We start from the raw sequence: 21,919 nt of genomic DNA on the forward strand, positions 1-21,919 counted from the left end.
TCAGAGCAAATAGATTTGAATAATACAGTCAAAAAAACCAAAACAGAAAAAAATGACAAAAATACAAAAATTATTTCAAAAACACATTCTGGAGTTTAAAGGTACAATGACTGAAAGATGTTGTATAGTGGGACTCATGCAGCATGTACCGTTTCAGATTGGCTTCTTTCAGTTGATACCATGCATTTACAGCCACATTTACATGTCCTTTCACAGCTTGAAAGAGTTAGCTCGTTTCTTGTCTTTTTTTTTTAACCTTATTTTATTTTATTTTTGAGAGAGAGAGAGAGGGCACGAGTGGGGGAGGAGCAGAGGGAGAGAGAGTGAATAAGCAGGCTTCCCACCCATCATGGAGCCTGAGGCAGTTTGTTCCCAGGACCCTGAGATCATGACCTGAGGCAAATCAAGAGTTGTATGCTTAACGGAATGGGCCAACCAGGGGTCCCTTAGCTCATTTCTTTTTACCTCTGAATATTATTCTATTGTCTAGATATATCACAGTTTAGTATTCATTACCTGCCAAAGGACATTTTCATTATTTCCATGTTTTTGCAATTATGAATAAAGCCACTAGACACATTCATGTGCAGGATCTTGTGTGGACATGAGAGTTTTCAACTTGTTTGAGTAAATATCATGGAGGACAATTGCTGGATTGTATAGTAAGAGTATGTATAGTAAGAGTAAGAGTATGTTTAGTTTTGTATGAAATTGAAAAACTTTATTCCAAATTAGCTGTACCATTTTGCATTCACCATAGCAATGACTGAGGATTACTGTTCCTCTGCATCCTTGCCAGCGTCTGGTGGCATCAGTAGTTTTTATTTTGGCCATTGTAATAGAGTGTAGTGGTAGTAGTTTACTGTTCTTTCTTTTTGTTTCTTTTTAATTAAGACTTCAATTTTTTAGAAAAGTTTAAGGTAGAGAGATTTACCTGATGTCTCCTGCCCCCACACATGCATACCTTCTACCATTGCCAACATTCCCCACCAGATTGGTATGTTTATGACAATTGATGAATCTATAATGACACCTATTATCCTCAAAAATCCAGTTTGCTTAAGGGTTCACCCTTGGTATCATATGGGTTTGGACGAATATAAATGACACGTATCCATAATGATGGAACCATACAATCTTTTGTCCTAAAAAATCTTTTCTGCTCTGGTGTTCATCCCTTCCCCAACCCACAGCCCTAGCAACCACTTATCTTCTTTCTCACTCTATAGTTTTGCCTTTTTCAGAATGCCATATTTGGACCACACATAGGTATTCTTTTCAGAGTGGCTTCTTTCACCAGTAATAAGTATTTAAGATTCCTCCTGGTCTTTTCGCAGCTTGATAGTTCATTGTTTTTTTTGCACTAAATAATATTTTGTTCCTTGAATATACCATAGTTTATTTATCTAGTCACTTAGGAAGGAAATCTTGGTTGCTTGCATATTTTGACACTTATGAATAAACCTGCTGTAAACTCCCATGTGCTGGTTTTGGTACAGACCTAAATTTTCAGCTTGTTTGGATAAATACCAAGCAACATACTTGCTAGATCATAGATCAGTAAGAGTGTGTTTAGTTTTGTGAGAGACTGCCAAACTGTCTACCAAAGTGGCTGTAGTATTTTGCATTACCCACTAGTGATGCTTAAGTGTTCCTGTCGCTCCACATGCAATGATTTGATGTTGTCAATATTCTGCATTTTGGTTATTCTGATAGGTGCATAGTGGTATCCCATTGTTGTTTTACATGACATTCCCTCATTGTATATGGTATAGAACACGTTTTCATATGTTTATCTGCCACCTGCATATCTTCCTTGAGGGGTGTCTGTTAAGGTCAGTGTCTAGTTTTTAATAGGGTTGTTTGTTTTCTTATACTTGAGTATTAAGTGCTCCTTGCATTTTTGCATAACGTTTATTAAATATATCTTTTCTACATATTTTCCCTGAGACTATGTCTTTTCTTCTTAATTGCTAAACGTGTGTTTCACAGAGCAGAAGTTTTTAATTTTAGTGAATTTCAACTTATCAATTATGCTTTTCATGGACTGTGCCCTGGTCTTATATCTAAAAAGACATCACCAAACACAAAGTCATCTAGATTTCTCCCATGTTATCTTCTAAGGGTTTTGTAATTTTGTAATTTTGTGTTTTACACTTAAGTTTATGACTTCTTTGAGTTAATTTTTGTGAATGTTGTAATGTCTATGTCTATGCTCACAGTTTTGCATGTGGGTGTCCAGGTATTTCAGCACTCTATTGAACATCCTGTCTTTTCTTCATTGTATTACATTTGCTTTCCTCCTTTTTTGAAGATCAGCTGATTCTATCGATGAGGATCTATTTTTAGTTTCTCTATTGGATTCAATTGATCTATTTGTTTATTCTTTCACCAATAATACCACACTGTCTGGATTAGTGTAGCTGTATTGTTTTGCAGAATTGAAATTGTTTAATATCAGTCCTCCCATGCTGCTCTTCTCTTTCAATATTGTGTTGGTTATTGTGGCTTTTTACCTTTTCATATAACTTCATGTTAATATCTGAAGTTTGTCAATAACAAAAAAAGTACTTGCTAGAGTTTTGATTGGGATTGGATTGAATGTATAGAGCAAGTTGGGAAGAAATAACATATTGACAATACTGTCTTCCTCTCCATGAACAATCAATGGTTCTCCATTTATATAGGTCTTCTTTGATTTCTTCCATTATAATTTTATATCTTTCATTCTAGAGATCTTATGCATATTTTGTGAGATTTATACCTAAGTATATTATTAGGAAAAGTGATAATATAAATAGTATTGTGTTTTAATTTTAAATTCTACTTTCTCATTGCTGGTATATGGAAAGCAATTAACTTTTGTATAGTAACCATATATCCTGCAACACTCTTATATTTCCTATTAGTTTTAGGAGGTTGTTTGGGCAATTCTTTCAGGTTTTCTACATAGACAACAATCACCTGTGAACAAAGATCGATTTATTCTTCCTTTCGTTGTGTATAATGCTTTATAGTATTTTGCTAGGGCTGCCATAACAAAATACCACACACGGGATGCCCTAAACACCAATTTTTTTTCTCCCAGTGGTGAAGATTGGAAGCCCAGAATCAAGGTGCCCTAAGTAAATATTCTTAAGCTTCTGTCCTTGACTTGCAGATGTCTGTCCTTTTGCTCCCTCTTCACATGGTTGTCTCTGAGTGCATATGCACCTCTAATGTCTCTTTGTGTCTCCTAATATTTCCTTATAAACACACCAGCCAGACTGTATTAGAACCCGGCTGTAATAGCCTTATTTAGATTATTTCTCTGAAGGCTCTATCTCCTAATATAGTCACATACTGAGATATTGGGGGTCAGGGCTTCAACATATGAATTTGGAGAGACATCATTCAGCCCTTTTAAGTCCTTTTTGTCTATTACATTATCTAAGACACCCAAAAAGGGTGCTGAAGAGATATGGTGAGCGGGGACATCTTTGCCTGATTCCTATCTTATTGAGAAAACTTTTATTTCATCATCATTAAATATAATCTCAGCTGTAGGTTTTTATAGATGTTCTTTTTCAAGTTAAGGAAATGCCCTTCTATTCCTAGTTTGCTAAGAGTTCCTTTACTTTTTATCTATTGGTAACATCACCAAAAACATCATACAAGACCAACAATGGTGAGATACACTTCCTTGGTGTACTCCCCTCATACTAAGCAGGTAGTAGGTCTCTAACCCACAATTTTTCAAATCACCTTTTTTTTTCCCGATTACATTACTATATTTCAAGCCCACATCAATGACATGAACTGATATAGCAGTATACTGACTCCAATCTTATTCCCTTTAAACAGATCTTCAATACAGACTGAAGACTTTCCCTGATTGCCAGGACACACTCTCAGGCACCCCACTTTGTAATCTGTATGTTTATCTTTGGCATAAAAATCTGTGGATTTGGATTGCTTGTGAATTCAAGGATATGATTCTCACACTGAATTGTAAGTTTCCTAAGGAATACTGTTATTTATACCTGAGCATACCACAAGACATATTACACTGTCAATGTATTAATCAAATATATAAATATTCAAAGCAAAGATGAGTAAGTTTTGGATAACACACTATGTTAATGCCAACTTGCTCTATACCTTTATTAAATATTCTTCACAATAATTAACATAGGAAAACAATGTACAAAAACCCCAATTGAGGCAATGATTGCTCAAAAATGTTTCCAGGTCACTATCTACCACTTTCTTTCTTTATATTAGGATTTAGCAACTAGTAGTGTCTCAGAACACTCTACAATGCCTGATCATTTGATATAAAATTTTCCAAATTAATCTTTATAGCAAAGATTACTTATTATTTGTTTATTATTATTATTTCTTCTTGATATAATGCATATCAGATATTTGATTCAAAATGAATATTCAGTAACTATATAATGTGCTAAAAAAAGGTAGTTATATAATTGGAAAACATTATTTTTTAAAATAAGTTGGACATCCTTGTCAATATTAGTGATTATGTTATGAAGGAAGGAGAAATTCCAAAACAAACCACTCACAAAACATTGTTTATACACTATATTAAATATAAAATTTGTGCTCAGCAGCAAGTCATTAAATAAATACAAACCAATTCTGTGAACAGAATGTTACTTGAGATAGTGGGAAGGTTCATTGTGAAAAATGCCTCTCTAACATCCAGGACATCTCTGATATCTGAGACGTTCAAGATGAACAATGTTCCAGGTACCTCACTGAAAAACAGTTCCAATAATGTATTTATAATGTTTAATTGAATAACTTTCATTAATGGGTATAAGGAGTATGACAGAAATAGCCACAAAATCAATGGAGGAAAAAATCAATAACCAAAGAATAGGATTTTTCTTCTCTAGAAGTTTTTTAGAGCTTCTTTGACATTTTTGTTTCTCAGGGAGTAAATCAAAGGATTCAACATGGGAGTGACTAGGGTGTAACATAACGAGGCCACTTTACTCAGCTCAGGAAATCTGTCAGGAGTGAGATACATAAAAAACACAGCACTGTACAGCACACTCACGACTCCCAGGTGTGAGCTGCAAGTGGAGAACGCTTTCTTACGTCCCTCAGAGGAGCGTATCTTGAGAACTGTGGACACAATATACAAGTAAGAAATAATAATAACTATGATGGTAGGCAAGATGATGATGCTGCATAAGGAAAAGGAAATGATTTTAGAGATGAAGAGGTCAGAGTAAGATATCCTCTGAAGTGGGCGAGTGTCACAGTAAAAGTGGTCAATGGCCCGAGAACCACAAAAGGACAGAGTAAATGTCATACTGGTCTGAAGAACTGAGCTGATGCAGCCACATAAATAGGAACCAGCCACCAACTGCGTGCAGAGACGTGCTGACATCTGGACAGAGTAGAGGAGTGGGTTGCAGATGGCAATGAAGCGGTCATAGGCCATGGCTGCCAGAAATCCCTCTGCCACGATGAAGAGGGCAAAGAGAAAGAGCTGGGTCACACAGCCTGCTAAAGAGATGGACTTGCTCTCAGACCAGAAGTTGATCATGGCCTTGGGTGCAATAACAGACGAATAGAAGAGATCAACGAAGGACAGGTTGCCCAGGAAGAAATACATGGGTGTGTTCAGCCGGGGATCGGTCATAATAATGGTCATCATCCCAACATTCCCTAGGAGGATCATGGCATACACAAGCAGAAAGATCAGGAAGAGGAGAATGTGGAGCTCTGGGTGGACTCTGAACCCTACAAGAATGAAGTTAGTTACTTCAGAGTCATTGTTCCTCTGTCACCCATGGCAGAAACCTGCTGAGAGGCCCAAGGAAAAACAAATGAACTCTGGTGCTTGAACATAGTTACAAATAACCGTTGCAGAATTAGGATTACAAAACTATTGTATAATCATTATTCTTGTTAACTTTATAAAATTACTGTGACTTCAATTTAAGCCTTTGCACCTGAGGATGAATCAAAATGTTAGTTTTATGTCCTTCTTTCTGCAATGGTGGATTAGATGTTTTCCCTTGAATCTAATGCAGTTTCCTTCCACCCAAGTGCCTCTCACATTTGCAAGTATCACTTCTGTGTATGTTTCTGACTCACAATTTATGCAATAAGTTCATTGTCATGAAGAGGTTATTGGAAGGGAACACAAATAATTTAATAGTTGACATTTGGGAAGGAATTACAGTGTCTGCATTTGGAGATATGAGCAGATTCAGTACCCTCACTTAGGAAATATTAACTCCGAGGCCTTAACTTATATTACGTGTAAACACATCTAAAGAATCTGACTGACCTTAAGTGAAAATTACTTAAGAGGTGCAAATACTTTTTGTAGGTAATGGAACCTTTGAATTCTGATGTAAGGTTTTTACTCACCAAGATCAAAGTTGTGCACAAATAAATGCAAATATTATCGGACTGATGTGCTGAGATGTCTCTCCCAGATGGGCGTCCATAGCCCTTTCATAAAGATAATTTCCCTGCATTACCTCAGCTCGCAGTCCAGAATTTTTTTAGGAAGAGGCCTCCTGATAGTCTAGATGGAAGTGTTACTTTAGAGAAAAATACTGAACAAAAGATACATATAAAGGGTTGTTGACCTCATTCTGATTCACCTTGGATACGACTTTCATTGGTGTCATGCCTCATTTACTACACAGCTCAGCTGAGGATTTGAACTGCTTGTAATAAAAACATGTTAACTTTTCTGTCCTCTCAAGGCTCCATGTGCTTGATTCTGCCTAATAATAATAATAATAACAAAAACAATAAAGTTGTACTTTTGATATGCCAGCCACTTTTCTAAATGCTTTTACAGTAGCTCATTTAATCCATACAACCTAATATGAGGTGAGTCCTATGATATTCCCTAGTTTACAGATGGGGAACTGAGATACAGAGAAATAAAGTCTGTTGATACCATCTACTAGGAATAGAATCAGAAATTGTAGTGTAAAACTTGACTCCAGAATCCATGCACTCTTTTTTAATTTTTTTTTAACATTTATTCATTTTCTGAGAGACAGAGACAGAGCAAGAGCAGGGGAGAGGCAGAGTGGAAGTCACAGAATTCGAAGCAGTTTCCAGGCTCTGAGCTGTCAGCACAGAGCCCGACCAGGGCCAAACTCACAAACCACTGAGATCATGACCTGAGCTGAAGTCGGGCACTTAACTGACTGAACCACCCAGGTGCCCCCAGAATCCGTGCATTCTTAGTCACAGCACAGTTCCACTTTGTTAAATAAGCCCTTCCAGTTCCTTTACCTGACTTATGTCTATTTGTGCTTCAGAATTCAGTTAAATTTTCTTCTTTCCAAATAAATTCTCCAATTTTCAATGTAAGTTAAAACATTTCTTCATAGGGGAGCCTGGGTGGCCTAGTTGGTTTAGCGTCCAACTTCAGCTCATGTTATGATCTCAAAGTCCATGAGTTTGAGCCCCGCCCTGGGCTCTGTGCTGACAGCTCAGAGTTTGGAGCCTGCTTCAGATTCTGTATCTGTCTTTCTCTCTCTCCCCTCCCCTGCTCATGCACTGTTTCTGTCTCTCAAATATAAATAAACATTTAAAAAAATCTTAAAAAAACCACGTCTGCATATATCCTGCTTTCAAGAATGGTAGCTATCATTATATTTTAATATTCATATTAAATATTAATAAGTCCTTCCTTAAGATCACACTGCAACTTGTCCTTCATAATAAATTCAGCACAATGTTCTGTATTTGGCAAATAGCAATTAATATTACTTATATAAATATATATTTCATGATATTTGAATATGCAAAATCAGGAAAACTTGAGGACTTTTAAATACTGAGGTGATTAGCATGGGTTTAGATTTAAGTAAAGGAACGTCCAATGTTGCTTCTCAAATTTACTAACTGGGACCTTGGACTAAGTGACTTCTGTAACTTATTTGTTTCCAGTACAACTTACTTATGTTCCTTGTCCCTATATCAGTTCTAGCAGTTTTGTGGTGAAATCTTTTGGGTTTTCCACACAGAGTATCATGTTTCTGCGAAAAATGAAAGTTTGACTTCCTCCTTGCCGATTCCTTTGTGTTGTCTGATTGCTGAGGCTAGGACTTCCAATACTATGTTGAATAACAGTGGCAAGAGTGGACATCCCTGTCATGTTCCTGACCTTAGGGGGAAAGCTCCCAGTTTCCCCCATTGAGGAGGATGTTAGCGGTGGGTCTTTCTATATGGCTTTTATGATCTTGAGGTATGATATTTCTATTCCTACTTTCTTGAGGGTTTTTAGCAAGAAAGGATGCTCTATCTTGTCAAATGCTTTCTCTGCACCTATTGAGAAGATCAGGTAGTTCCTGTCTTTTCTTTTATTGATGTGATGTATCACCTTGATTGTTTTGTGGATATTGAACTAGCCCTTCATCCCAGGTATAAATCCCACTTGGTCGTGGTGAATAAATTTTTTAATGTATTGTTGGATCTGCTTGGCTCATATCATGCTGAGGATTTTTGCATCCACGTTCATCAGTGAAATTGGTTTGTATTTCTCCTTTTTAGTAGGGTCTTTGGTTTTGGAATCAAGGTAATGCTGGCTTCATAGAGTTTGGAAGTTTTTTTTCCATTTCTATTTTTTTGAACAGCTTCAAGAGAATAGGTGTTAACTCTTCTTTAAATGTTTGGCAAAACTCCCCTGGAAAGCTATTCAGCCTTGGACTCTTGTTTTATGGAGATTTTTGATTACTAATTCGATTCCTTTATTGTTTATGGGTCTGTTCAAATTTTCTATTTTTCCCTGTTTCAGTTTGGTAGTTTATATGTTTGTAGGAATTTGTACATTTCTTCCAGATTGCCCATTTTATTGGCACATAATTGCTCATGATATTCTATTATTATTGTTTGAATTTCTGCTGTGTTGGGTGTGAGCTCTTCTCTTTCAATCTTGATTTTATTTGGGTACTTTCCTTTTTCTTTTTGGTCCATCTGGCTAGGGGCTTATCAATTTTGTTAATTCTTTCAAAGAACTAGCTCCTGGTTTCATTGATCTGTTCTACTGTTTGTTTGTTTTATTAATTTTGCTAGCATTGATTTCTGCTCTAATCTTTATTATTTCCAGTCTTTTGCTGGTTTGGAGTTTTATTTGCTGTTCTTTTTCCAGCTCTTTAAAGGGCAAGGTTAGGTTGTGTCTCTGAGACCTTTCTTCTTTCTTTAGGAAGGCCTGGATAACTATATACTTCCATCTTATGACTGGCTTTGCTGTGTCCCAGAGGTTTTGGGCTGTGGTGTTATCATTTTCATTGGCTTCCACGTACTTTTCAATTTCCTCTTTAACTTCTTAGTTAGCCCATTCATTCTTTACTAAGATGTTCTTTAGTCTCCAAGTATTTGTTATCTTTCTAAATTTTTTCTTGTGGTTGATTTCAAGTTTCATAGTGTTATGGTCTGAAAATATGCATGGTATGATCTTTGATCTTTTAGTACTTATTAAGGGCTAAGTTGTGTCCCAGTATGTGATCTATTCTGGAGAATGTTCCATGTGCACTTGAAGAGAATGTGTATTCTTCTGCTTTAGAATGAAATGTTCTGAATATATCTGTTAAGTCCATTTGGTCCAGTGTGTTATTCACAGCCATTGTTTCCTTGTTGATTTTCTGTTTAGATGATCTGTCCATTGCTATAAGTGGGGTGTTGAAGTCCCTTATTATTATGGTATTAAAATCAATGAGTTCCTATATGTTTGTGATTAATTGATTTATGTATCTGGGTGCTTCACATTTGCAACATAATTGTTTACAATTGTTAAGTCTTTTTGGTGGATAGACCCCTTAATTATGGTATAATGCACTTCTTCATCTCTTATTACAGTTTTTCTTTTAAAATCTAGATTGGCTACTCCAGCTTTCTTTTGGAGACCATTAGCATGAAAGATTGTTCTCCATCCCCTTACTTTCAATCTGAATGTGTCTTTAGGTCTAAAATAGGTCTCTTGTAAACAGCATAGAGGTGGATCTTGTTTTCTTATCCATTCTATTACCCTATGTCTTTTGACTGGAGTGTTTAGTTCATTGATGTTTAGAGTGAGTACTGAAAGATATGAATTTATTGCCATTATGTTGCCTGTAGAGCTGGAGTTTCTGGTCCTTTCTAGTCTTTGTTGCTTTTGGCCTTCTTTGTTTTGTTTCACTTTTTTTTCGCCTCAGAGAGTCCCCCTTAACATTTCTTGCAGAACTGGTTTAGTGGTTAGGAACTCCTTTAGTTTTTGAGGGTTTTTTCCTGGGAAACTCTTTATCTCCTATTTTGAATGACAGCCTTGCTGGATAAAGAATTTTTGGCTGCATATTTTTCTGATTTGGCATGAAATATATCCTGCCACTCATTTCTTGCCTGTCAAGTTACCACGGATAGGTCTGCTGAGAACCTGATCTGTCTTCCCTTGTAGGTTAAGGACTTTTTTCCCTTGCTGCTTTCATGATTCTTTCCTTGTGTGTGTATTTTGTGAATTTGACTATGATATGCCTTGTTGATGGCTGGTTTTGTTGAATCTAATGGGAATTCTCTATGTTTCCTGGATTTTTATGTCTGTTTCTTTCCCCAGGTTAGGAAAGTTTCTGCTAAGATTTGCTCACTTAACTCTTCTACCCCTTTTTCTCTCTCTTCATCTTCCGGGATCCCTACAGTTCAGATGTTATTCCTTATTAATGACTCACTGAGTTCACTAATTCTTATTTTGTGCTCTTTTGCCTCAGTCTCCCTCTTTTATTCTGCTTCATTATTCTCCATAAGTTTGTCCTCTATATAGCTGATTCGATGCTCTGCTTCATTGATCCTTGCCACCGTGACATCCATTCAGTATTGCATCTCAGTTATAGCATTTTTATTTCATCCTGACTAGATTTAACTTCTTTTATCTCTGCAGAAAGAATTTCAATGTTTTTTCAACCCCAGCTAATTTTCTTATTATCATGATTCTAAATTCTGGTTCAGACATCTTTGCTTGTATCTGTGTTGATTAAGTCTCTGTCATTTCTTCCTTTTCTTTCTTTTGGGGTGAATTTCTTCGTTTCATCATTTTGGAGGAAGAAAAAGAATAAGATAAAAAATAAAAATTAAAAACAGAAAAAAGGCAAATAAAGGATGTTAGATCCTAGGTGTGTTTTGTTCTGGTTGTTGAAAAAGAATTGATAGAATAGAGGAAAAAGGGAAAGAAAAGAAAAAGGAAGAAAAGAAAATGGAAAAAAGGGGACAATGTTTGAAGACTTAATTACATGAATACAATAAAATAGAATAAAATGAAATGATGAAAGTAAAATAGAATAAAAAATTCAAAAAAGTTAACAATATAGTAGAAAAAATTTAAAGAAAAATCTTTTTATAAAAACAGAAAATAAAACTAAATTTATTCTCTTTATGTATTCAAGAATAAGAAAAGAAAAGAAATGAATAGATGGACCGATGAACATAATGGAATACCATTGAAATTATATCCAGTTTCACCTAGAAGTCAAACTATGAAACACTTTATAGTCTGTAAACTAAGCAGTTAGAAGAACTTGTGGTGATCCTCTAGAGCAGGATTGGTGCAGTTGGACAGTGCTTGGTGTAACAGCTATTCTCCACTATATGGCTCTGCTTAGCTTACTGGGGTTGATTGTTGGGTTATGTGTACATGTGTATGTGCATGTGTGAGAGAGGTGAAAATGGCATCACCCAGCTACCCAGTCTCTGGTATCAGAATTCTGTGCTCTCACCAACTGGCAATCAAGAACCCCTCCTTTGTCTCTGGCCTCCATCCATTTCTGCTTCTACCCTGTCTGTGACAAGTCATCACTTGCCAGTTGGCAACTCTCTCCCAAGTTTTATCTCAAATGGAGCTGTGTTTCCAAACCCTCCCTCTGTGGGCCCTGGGGCTTTGATTCAGACCCTTAGGGAGAGGGTCTCACCAGGCAATGGCTGGTGCCAGGCCACCCCTGGGAAAGATCATAGGACTGTGCTCCAGCAGATGCCCAGAGACTTAGACTGGGTGCAAGCCCACCTCAGAAAAAGTTTGTGTGATTGTGTAGCAGCAGTGTTTCAGGGATTATGGTAAATCACAACACACATTTGGCACCAGATTCACTGCTTCTTAACGTCCTTGTTCCAACACCAGCAAATGTGGCTGTTCTCAGGGGTCCACTGGGACCTTTGCTTGTGGGGAGGCTTCACAGTATCTATCAAATGTCCTCTCAGCATGGGTTCCACCTCTCCCCGTGTGGCCCTAAGGACATCTTGGACCTCACTATCTGTTCCTGGGGATTTTCCCTTCCCACCAGAGCTCTGCCAAGTATCAAGCTGCAGAGTTTCAGAGTCTGTGTTCCACTGTTCATAGGGGTTTTAATGGTATCCAAACCTTCTCCCTTCTCCTTTCTCCCCTACTTATTCCCTTATGGGCGTTTGCACTCTTTTTCTTTCTCTCCAGCTGCTGTCATGGGGAGTGCCTTTCCAGTACTCTTCTTCTTACCTCCATCCTCTCTCTGTGAGTAAAAACAGCTCCTTACCCTCTGTGGCTTCTCTCTCCCCCAGTTCACTTCTTTGCACTGTGTACCTGCTGAAGTCTGTCATTCAAGGTATGCACATTGTTGAGTTAATCCTCAGATCAATTTTCTAGATCGGCAAGATGTTTTGGTGTTGATCTAGCTGCATTTCAGGGAGAGAAATGCAAAAAAATTCCATCCTGCTCCACCATCTTGGCCCTTCTCCACCCTTCTAACTTTCTAAAAGTCTGGTGAGTTTCTAACTAATCATTTCTTCTCTCACTTTTCTTTTGCATTCTGATACAAATACATTACTGGTGAGAAAGACCTTAGTCCCCTGTTAATTCTTGGAGAGGGAATGCACACCCTCTGGTTTCCCTCCTCATGAAAGAACTTCTCTCAGGATCCATCCATTGTATGGCTGTTGACTTAATCAATGAAAAAGTACAGTAAACTTCAAAAAAAAAAAAGGAAAGAGAGACGGGAAAACTATAATTGTTGTTGGTATTTGTTCATCTTAGCAGTTTGAGTCTGATCTGAACAGTGAAGAAATACAATCCATGTTGCAGAAAGACTTCCTGTTAAACAAAGGTGTGCTATTCATACTTTTGAAGAAAAAGTATGAATTGATTTCACGTATAGTACAGGGTTTACAAGGTAAGAAATGGATTCATTCTTAAGAATATACTTTATATTTAATTTGTTTGTTTTTAATACTTCAGTTTTAGATAACTTTAGTTATATCTTTTTTTTTTTACCTTTTTTTCTCTTGAAACGAGAAAAAATTTTTAATACAAAACATGAATTTAAGAACACCATGAATTTTTGTTGTTTATAGGCCCTCCTGGAGACTCTTTTGGCCATTCTACTGGCTCTTAAAATCAATCTGTCAATATTTCTATTAACATTTAATGTATTTTTTAATGCTTATTTATTGGTTTTGAGGGAGAGGGGGAGAAAGAGAGAGAGAGAGAGAAAGCACAAGCAAGGGATGGGTAGAGAGAGAGGGAAAGAGAGAATGCCAAGCAGGATCTGTGCTGTCAGCACAGAGCCCAATGTGCAGTTTGATCTCATGAACTGGGAGATTATGATCTGAGTCAAAATCAAGAATTGGACACTCAGCTGACTGAGACTCCACAGGCGCCCCTGTTAACATTTAATAATTTAAAGAAAGTGGACGTTGTAGACACTGGACCAAATTCCCTCTAGTATACTTCCATAGTCCCAACAAGTCTTAAAAGTATGTCAAAGTTAGTGAAACCATAGCAGTAACAACAACAGAAATTACATGAGACAAGATGAGACCTTGTATAATTTAATTCATATATAATTTAATTTATTGTGTTGATACTTGTATGTATATATATAGAATTATAAGCTTTTATAATTATAAAATTATAAAAGACATTTCCTTTGTATGTCAGTTTTTTGATTTACCATAAGCCAGTTTTCTTTCACATGTTATGTTAGTGTATTACTAACTTTTTAATTAAAAATTTTTTATTTGGGTATAGTTGACACACAATGTTACATTAGTTTCAGGTGATTGGACAAGTGTATACATTATGCTATGCTCACCACAAGGATAGCTATCAGTACCTGTTACACTGCTATTAAAAGATCATTGACTGTATTCCTTGTACTGTGCTTTTTAGTCCCATGACTTACCCATTCTGTACCTGAAGGCCTGTATCTCTCTCTCCCCTGCACCCATTTAGCCCAACTTTCTGTCCTCTTCCCCTCTGTCAACTATCAGTTTGTTTTCTGTATTTATAAATCTAATTCTAGTTTTTGTTTATTAATTTTTTTAAGTTTATTATTTTTTTTTAATTTTGAGACAGAAAGAGAGGGAAAGAGCAGGCACAAACAGAGGAGGGGCAAAGAGAGAGAGAGAGAGAATCCAAAGCAGGCTCCCCACCAGCAGCACGTGGAGCCCAACATGGGGCTAAAACCCATGAACCATGATATTATGACCTGAGCCAAAACCAAGAGTTGGATGATCAACCAACTGAGCCACCAGGCTCTCCTGTTTATTCATTTTTTAAAAAGATTCCTTTAATGAGTGGAATCATATAGTATCTGTTTTATCAGTCTGATTTCACTTAGCATGATATCTTCTAGGGTATTATGATAGTTATTGCATAGTAAACAACTGCACTGCTTAATTTCGTGACTCTAAATAAGACTTTTACATCTGTTTTTGTTTCAATCCACCCATTCGTACATTAGAATTAAATTTACTTTCTTTTTCTATTCTCTACTGTATTTCATTATAGGCATTTAATGATCATAATAGCATAAGCCTAAATAAATACAATGCAAGCCTGTTTCAATGCCCATTTCTTCCTTTTTTTCCATTTATACCCATATTTAAATTTCCCTGTGTTCTTCTATCCTTCATATGCACAGATGTTTCTATTTCTGATGAGATTTGTCTATTTCTGAAAAGGCAGAAAAATCTCTGCTCAGAGTTCTCCACGTGCATTTCAATCTACAAACTCCAAATAGAACAACAACAACAGCAAAAAAGGCAAGAGGAAAGAAAGGGAAACAATGAAATATAATTTTTTTTTGTATTTCAGAAATACAAGCAAGGCATCCAAATCAGCCAGGAGGAGGTCAAAGCTTCACTCTTCGCAGATGACGTGATACTCTATATGGAAAACCCAAAAGATTCCACCAAAAAACTGCTAGAACTGATTCATGAATTCAGCAAAGTTGCAGGATATAAAATCAATGCACAGAAATCGGTTGCATTCCTATACACCAACAACAAAGCGACAGAAAGAGAAATCAAGGAATCGATCCCATTTACAGTTGCACAAAGAACCATAAAATACCTACGAATAAATCTAACCAAAGAGGTGAAAAATCTATTCGTTGAAAACTATAGAAACCTTCTGGAAGAAATTGAAGAAGACACAAAGAAATGGAAAAAGATTCTATGCTTCTGGGTAGGAAGAACAAATATTGTTAAAATGTCGATACTACCCAAAGCAATCTACATATTCAATGCAATCCCTATCAAAGTAACACCAGCATTCTTCACAGAGCTAGAACAAATAATCCTAAAATTTGCATGGAACCAGAAAAGACCCCGAATAGCCAAAGCAATCCTGAAAAAGAAAACCAAACCAGGAGATATCACAATCCTGGACTTCAAGCTGTATTACAAAGCTTAATCATCAAGACTGTATGGTACTGGCACAAAAACAGACACTCAGATCAATGGAACAGAATAGAGAACCCAGAAATGGACCCACAAACATATGGGCAACTAATCTTTGACAAAGCAGGAAAGAATATCCAAGGGAATAAAGACAGTCTCTTCAGCAAGTGGTGCTGGGAAAACTGGACAGTGACATGCAGAAAAATGAACCTGGACCATTTTCTTATACCATACAAAAATAAACTCAAAATACATAAAAGACCTAAATGTAAGACAGGAGGCCATCAAAATCCTCAAGGAGAAAGCAGGCAAAAACCTCTTTGATCCTGCCCGCAGGAACTTCTTACTTAACATGTCTCTGGAGGCAAGGGAAACGAAAGCAAAAATAAACTACTGGGACCTTATCAAAATAAAAACCTTCTGCACAGCGAAGGAAACAATCAGCAAAACTAAAAGGCAACCCAGAGAATGGGAGAAGATATTTGCAAATGACATATCAGATAAAGGGTTAGTATCCAAAATCTATAAAGAACTTATTCAACTCAACATCCAAAAAACAATCCAGTGAAGTAATGGGCAAAAGACATGAATGGACACTTCTCCAAGGAAGACATCCAGATGGCCAACCAACACATGAAAAAATGCTCAACATCACTCATCACCAGGGAAATACAAATCAAAACCACAATGAGATACCACCTTACACCTGTCAGAATGGCTAACATTAACAACTCAGGCAAAAACAGATGTTGGCAATGATGCGGAGAAAGAGGATCTCTTTTGCATTGTTGGTGGGAATGCAAGCTCGTGCAGCCACTCTGGAAAACAGTATGGAGGTTCCTCAAACTAAAAACAGTATGGGGGTTCCTCAAAAAACTAAAAATAGAACTACCCTACGACCCAGCAATTGCACTACTAGGCATTTATCCACGCGATACAGGTATGATGTTTCAAAGGGACACATGTACTCCAATGTTTATAGCAGCACTATCAACAATAGCCAAAGTATGGAAAGAGCCTAAATGTCCATCGATGGATGAATGGATAAAGAAGATGTGGATATATATATCCAATGGAGTATTACTCGGCAATCAAAAAGAATGAAATCTTGCCATTTGCCACTATGTGGATGGAACTGGAGGGTATTATGCGAAGTGAAATTAGTCAGTCCGAGAAAGACAAAACTCATATGACTTCACTCATATGAGTACTTTAAGAGACAAAACAGATGAACATAAGGGAAGGAGGACAAAAACAATATAAAAACAGGGAGGGGGACAAAACATAAGAGACTCATAAAAATGGAGAACAAACTGAGGGTTCTGGAGGGGTTGTGGGAGGGGGGATGGGCCAAATGGGTAAGGGGCATTAAGGAATCTACTTCTGAAATCATTGTTGCACTATATACTAACTAATGTAAATTTTAAAAAATAAATAAATAAATAAATATAAAAAAAGAAAATCTTAAAAACAAAACAAAAAGAAATACAAACAAGAATCACTTCTATTTTTAGCAGTTGAAATGTGTCAATAAAAGTGTATGTCACCATAGGGACAAAAATAATAGAAGAAATAAGAATATGAGGTTAACATGTAATAGAATGATGCATTTGTCAGGATCTGAAATCTTTTTCCTGATAGAAGAAAGACAAATAGGGGCGCCTGGGTGACTCAGTCAGTTAAGCATCTGACTTCGACTCAGGTCATGATCTCGTGGTCTGTGAGTTCAAGCCCTGCATCAGGGTCTGTGCTGACAGCTCAGAGCTTGGAGACTGTTTCATATTCTGTGTCTCCTTCTCTCTCTGACCCTCACCTGCTCATGCTCTGTCTCTCTCTTTCTCAAAAATAAATAAACGTTAAAAAAAATTTAGAAAGACAAATACAATTTTGGGGTAGATTAAGAAATGGAGTAATCATTAAAAAAAGAGAGAGAGAGAGAGAACATTAATGGAATGGAATTTCACTCCAAATGAAATCTTAGATAGATGATAATGTGTGTGGGAACTATCTTCCACGGAAGGAGGCAATTTTCAAAGACAGTGAACCAACAATCATTAAAAAAGAACAAACAAGCTCTTATTTCCAGACACTTTCCTAGTTTCCCATGACCCCAAAGCACACTGAGGGGGCAAATCTGCTAAGTATATCTACAAAGCTTAACCACCCCAATTGAATTCTTCACTAGGAAGACTTTTTAAAATAGTAATCCATTCTTTATGTTTGTGGATGTTTTGTTAAGTATGAAATGGAAGGAAAACTTTCAAACTCATCCTATAAGGCCAGCATTAACCTAATTCCCAAACCAAACAAACACTCCACTAAAAGGACAGTTACAGGCCAATATCCCTGATGAACACAAATGCAAAAATTCTCAACAAGATACTAGCAAATCAAATCCGACAGCACATTAAAAGAATTATTCACATGATCAAGTGAAATTTATTCTTGGGATGCCAGAGTGGTTCAGAATTCTCAGGTCAATCAATGTCATACATCACATTAATCAAAGAAAGAACAAGAACTGTATGATCCTCTCAATAGGTTTAGAAAAAGCTTTTGACAAAATACAGCATCCATTCTTGATAAAAGCCCTCTACAAAGTCGGGACAGAGGGAACATACCTTAACATCATAAAAGTCAAATACAGAAGATCGACAGCTAATCTTATCTTCAATGGAGAAAAACAGAGCTTTCCCTCTAAGGTCAGGAACAAAACAGGGATGTCTACTCTCATAATTGTTATCTAACATAGTACTGGAAGTCCTAGCCTCATCAATCAGACCAGAAGAGAAATAAAATGCATCCAAATCAGCAAGAAATAAGTCAAATTTTCACAATTTGTAGATGACATGATACTTTATGTAGAAAATCTGCTAGACTGCACCAAAAAATCACTAGAACTGATATATGAATTCAGCACAGTCACAGGATATAAAATCAAGGTACAGATATCTATTGCATTTGTAATATCAATAATGAAGCAGTAGAAAGAGAAATCAAAGACTTGATTGCATTTACAGTTGAACATAGGGTAAGAGGAGAAAAAAGAGAGAGGGAAGCAAACTGTAAGCGACTCTTGACTATGGAGAACAAGCTGAGGGTTGATGGAGGCTGGCGAGTGGGGGATGGGCTAAATGGATGTTGGGTTTTAAGGAGGACACTTCTGATGAGCTCTAGGTGTTACATGTAAGTGATGAATCACTAAATTCTCTACCTGAAACCAATTTTACCATATATGTTAACTAATTAGAATTAAAAAAAATTTTTTTTTCAACGTTTATTTATTTTTGGAACAGAGAGAGACAGAGCATGAACGGGGGAGGGGCAGAGAGAGAGGGAGACACAGAATCGGAAACAGGCTCCAGGCTCCGAGCCATCAGCCCAGAGCCTGACGCGGGGCTCGAACTCACGGACCGCGAGATCGTGACCCGGCTGAAGTCAGACGCTTAACCGACTGCGCCACCCAGGCGCCCCACTAATTAGAATTTAAATAAAACCTTGAAACAACAAAAAATAAATAAACAAAAGAAGATGTATATAAACACAAGAAGATTGGAGTCAGCATAATCCTATATAGTTCATGTTATTGATGTGGGTTTGAAGTATACCAATGTAATTGAAAAAAAAAAAGGCTGATTTGAAAAATCGTAGGTGAGATACATAGAACTAATTAACTAATTATTATGAGGGGAGTACACCAAGGAGATGCCTCACCATTTTTGGTTTTGTATGATGTTTCTGGTGATGGTACCAACAGATAAAAAGTTAGGGAACTCTTAGAAAACTAGGAATAGAGGGGGAATTTCCTTAACTTGAAAATAACATCTACAAAAACCTACAGCTGAGATTATATTTAATGGTGTTGAAATAGAAGTTTTCCCACTAAGATAGGAATCAGGCAAAGATTGTCCCCTCTCACCACATCTCTTCAGCACCCTTTTGAAAATTTTAGGTAATGCAATAGACAAAAAAGGAAATAAAGGTATTATGGGCTGAATTATGTCTTCCCAATCTCATATGTTGAAGCCTTAACCCCCAGCACATTGGTATGTGACTATGTTTGGAGATAGAGCCTTCAAAGAAGTACATAAAATAAGTCTGTTACAGTGGGTTGTAGTACAGTCTGGTTGGTGTCTTTACAGGAAGATATTAGGGCATACAGGGAGGCACTAGAGGTGCATATGCACTGAGGGGCAACCATGTGAAGAGGGAGCAAGAGGGCAGACATCTCCAATCCAAGAAGAGAAGCCTTATTTATGGCACTTCGGTCATGGACTTCTCTCTAGAATTGAGAGAAAAAAATTGGTGTTTAAGACACTCATTCTGTTGTATTTTGTTATGGCAGCCCTAGCAAATTACCATAAACATTATACAGAGTGAAAAGGAAGATTAATCTGTCTTTGTCCACAGGGGACATAGTTGTCTATGTAGAAAATCTGAAAGAGTTGCCCAAACACCCTCCTAAAATTAATGGGATATTTAGGAGTGTTACAGGATACATGGTTAATATACAAAAGTTAATTGCTTTCCATAGACCAGGAATGAGAAAGTAGAATCTAAAATTAAAAACAGAATACCATTTATATTATAACTACCCCCAATAAAATATTTAGATGTCAACCTCACAAAATATGTACAAGATCTCTAGGAGGAAACATATGGAATTCTAATGAAACAAATACAAAAAGACTTAAATAAATGGAAAATGATTGAATGTTCAAGGCAAGGAAGACTTAATATTGTCAAGATATCATCTCTTCCCAGCTTGCTCTATTTGTTCAATGAAATCTCAATCAAAACTCTAGCAAGTTATTTTTTGGTGTTTGACAAATTTTAGATATTGAATGAAGTTTATGAAAAATGCAAGAGATCAGAATAACCAACACAATACTGATGGGGAGAACAGAATCAGAGGAAATTCAAATATACACAAATTCAACTATACACAACCATACAATTATATTAATCCAGACAGTGTGGTATTGGTGGAAGAATTAACAAATAGATCAATGGGAATAGAATAGAGAAACTGTTCTAGAGACTCTCATTGAAGAAGAAAAACATAATGTTCCCAACAGGTGAGGAAAAGTATTTGATACCATTCAACACACATATATATATGATACTTTAAAAAATCATAACTAATTGAAGGTAGACATAAGAATTAAAGAAAAACTTCTATACACATAATTTTAATGGGAAACTGTTACAAGCCTTCTATTTGAAGCCAAAAATTAGAGAAGTGACTACCAATGACTCATCTTCATTTACCAAAGATTATAGCCAATGAAATAAGAAAACAAATTTAAAATGTAAGAGAGGAAAAACACTCATTATTTTAAGACATAACTATCTTCTCAATAGAAAATTTGTGTACACATTATGAGGGTAGAATGTTTTTAAATTTACTATTAATATTTAAGATGGCTACCAATGTGGGTTTAGAACTTCTTGTTTTTGTGTAATGAATATTATAACCATGAGTTATCCCCTTCATCAAGAAAGAATGAAATGTGGTGTATATTTATGACTTGTGTCTTTTTATGTATGTAATACTTTTATGGAAATTGGTAATGACTATGTCTCCACTGATCATAAGTATTATATAATCAATGAAATATATTGTATCATATACATTTACCTGTATATAATTTTAGGAAGATTGAGCTTTTCTTTTTGATCTCAAAATTAACCATATTGTGAACTTGCAGACAAGGCCACTGAAATAACTGCGATAGGCTAATTAAACAGAGGAAGCACAACCATTGTAAATAATTATTTATATCATAATTTCTCACTGATTACTACCATGTCATCAAGGATTACAAGGGAATGGAGCAACCATCTTAAAATCTCAAAAAATATTTAAAGTACAAAACATCTTTTAAAAATTGTTTTCCTTCTGAATTTGGGATCTTAAATTAGGGAAAGCAATTCCAAAAATGTTATCAAAGTTGTCTGGTCATTATGTGAATATTTAAGCATAGGTCATGGATATTTTGAGATAAGATTGGAATCTTAGGGGGCACCTGGGTGGCTCAGGTGGTTGAGCTTCGACTCATGGTTTCAACTCAGGTCATGATCTCACAGTTTCATGGGTTCAAGACACGCATTGGTCTCTGCTCTGGCAGCATGGAGCCTGCTTGGGATTCTCTCTCCCTCTCTCTGCTCCTCCCCCACTCATGCTCTCTGTCTCTCTCAAAAGAAATAAATAAACTTAAAAAAATATTGGAATGTTACCATTATTAGTTTCTGAGAA

The 21,919-nt window shown here is 36.4% G+C and overlaps 1 pseudogene; it reads right to left on the reverse strand.

The window, feature by feature from the left end:
- Positions 1-4,894: 4,894 nt before the first annotated feature.
- LOC124502713 (olfactory receptor 9K2-like) lies at positions 4,895-5,835 on the reverse strand (annotated as a pseudogene).
- Between the last annotated feature and the right edge of the window lie 16,084 nt (positions 5,836-21,919).

This window comes from Lynx rufus, unplaced genomic scaffold, assembly GCF_022079265.1.
Source record: "Lynx rufus isolate CCGP_SWC_20201006 ecotype Redwood Valley unplaced genomic scaffold, mLynRuf1.p SCAF_7, whole genome shotgun sequence".
NCBI lineage: Eukaryota > Metazoa > Chordata > Mammalia > Carnivora > Felidae > Lynx > Lynx rufus.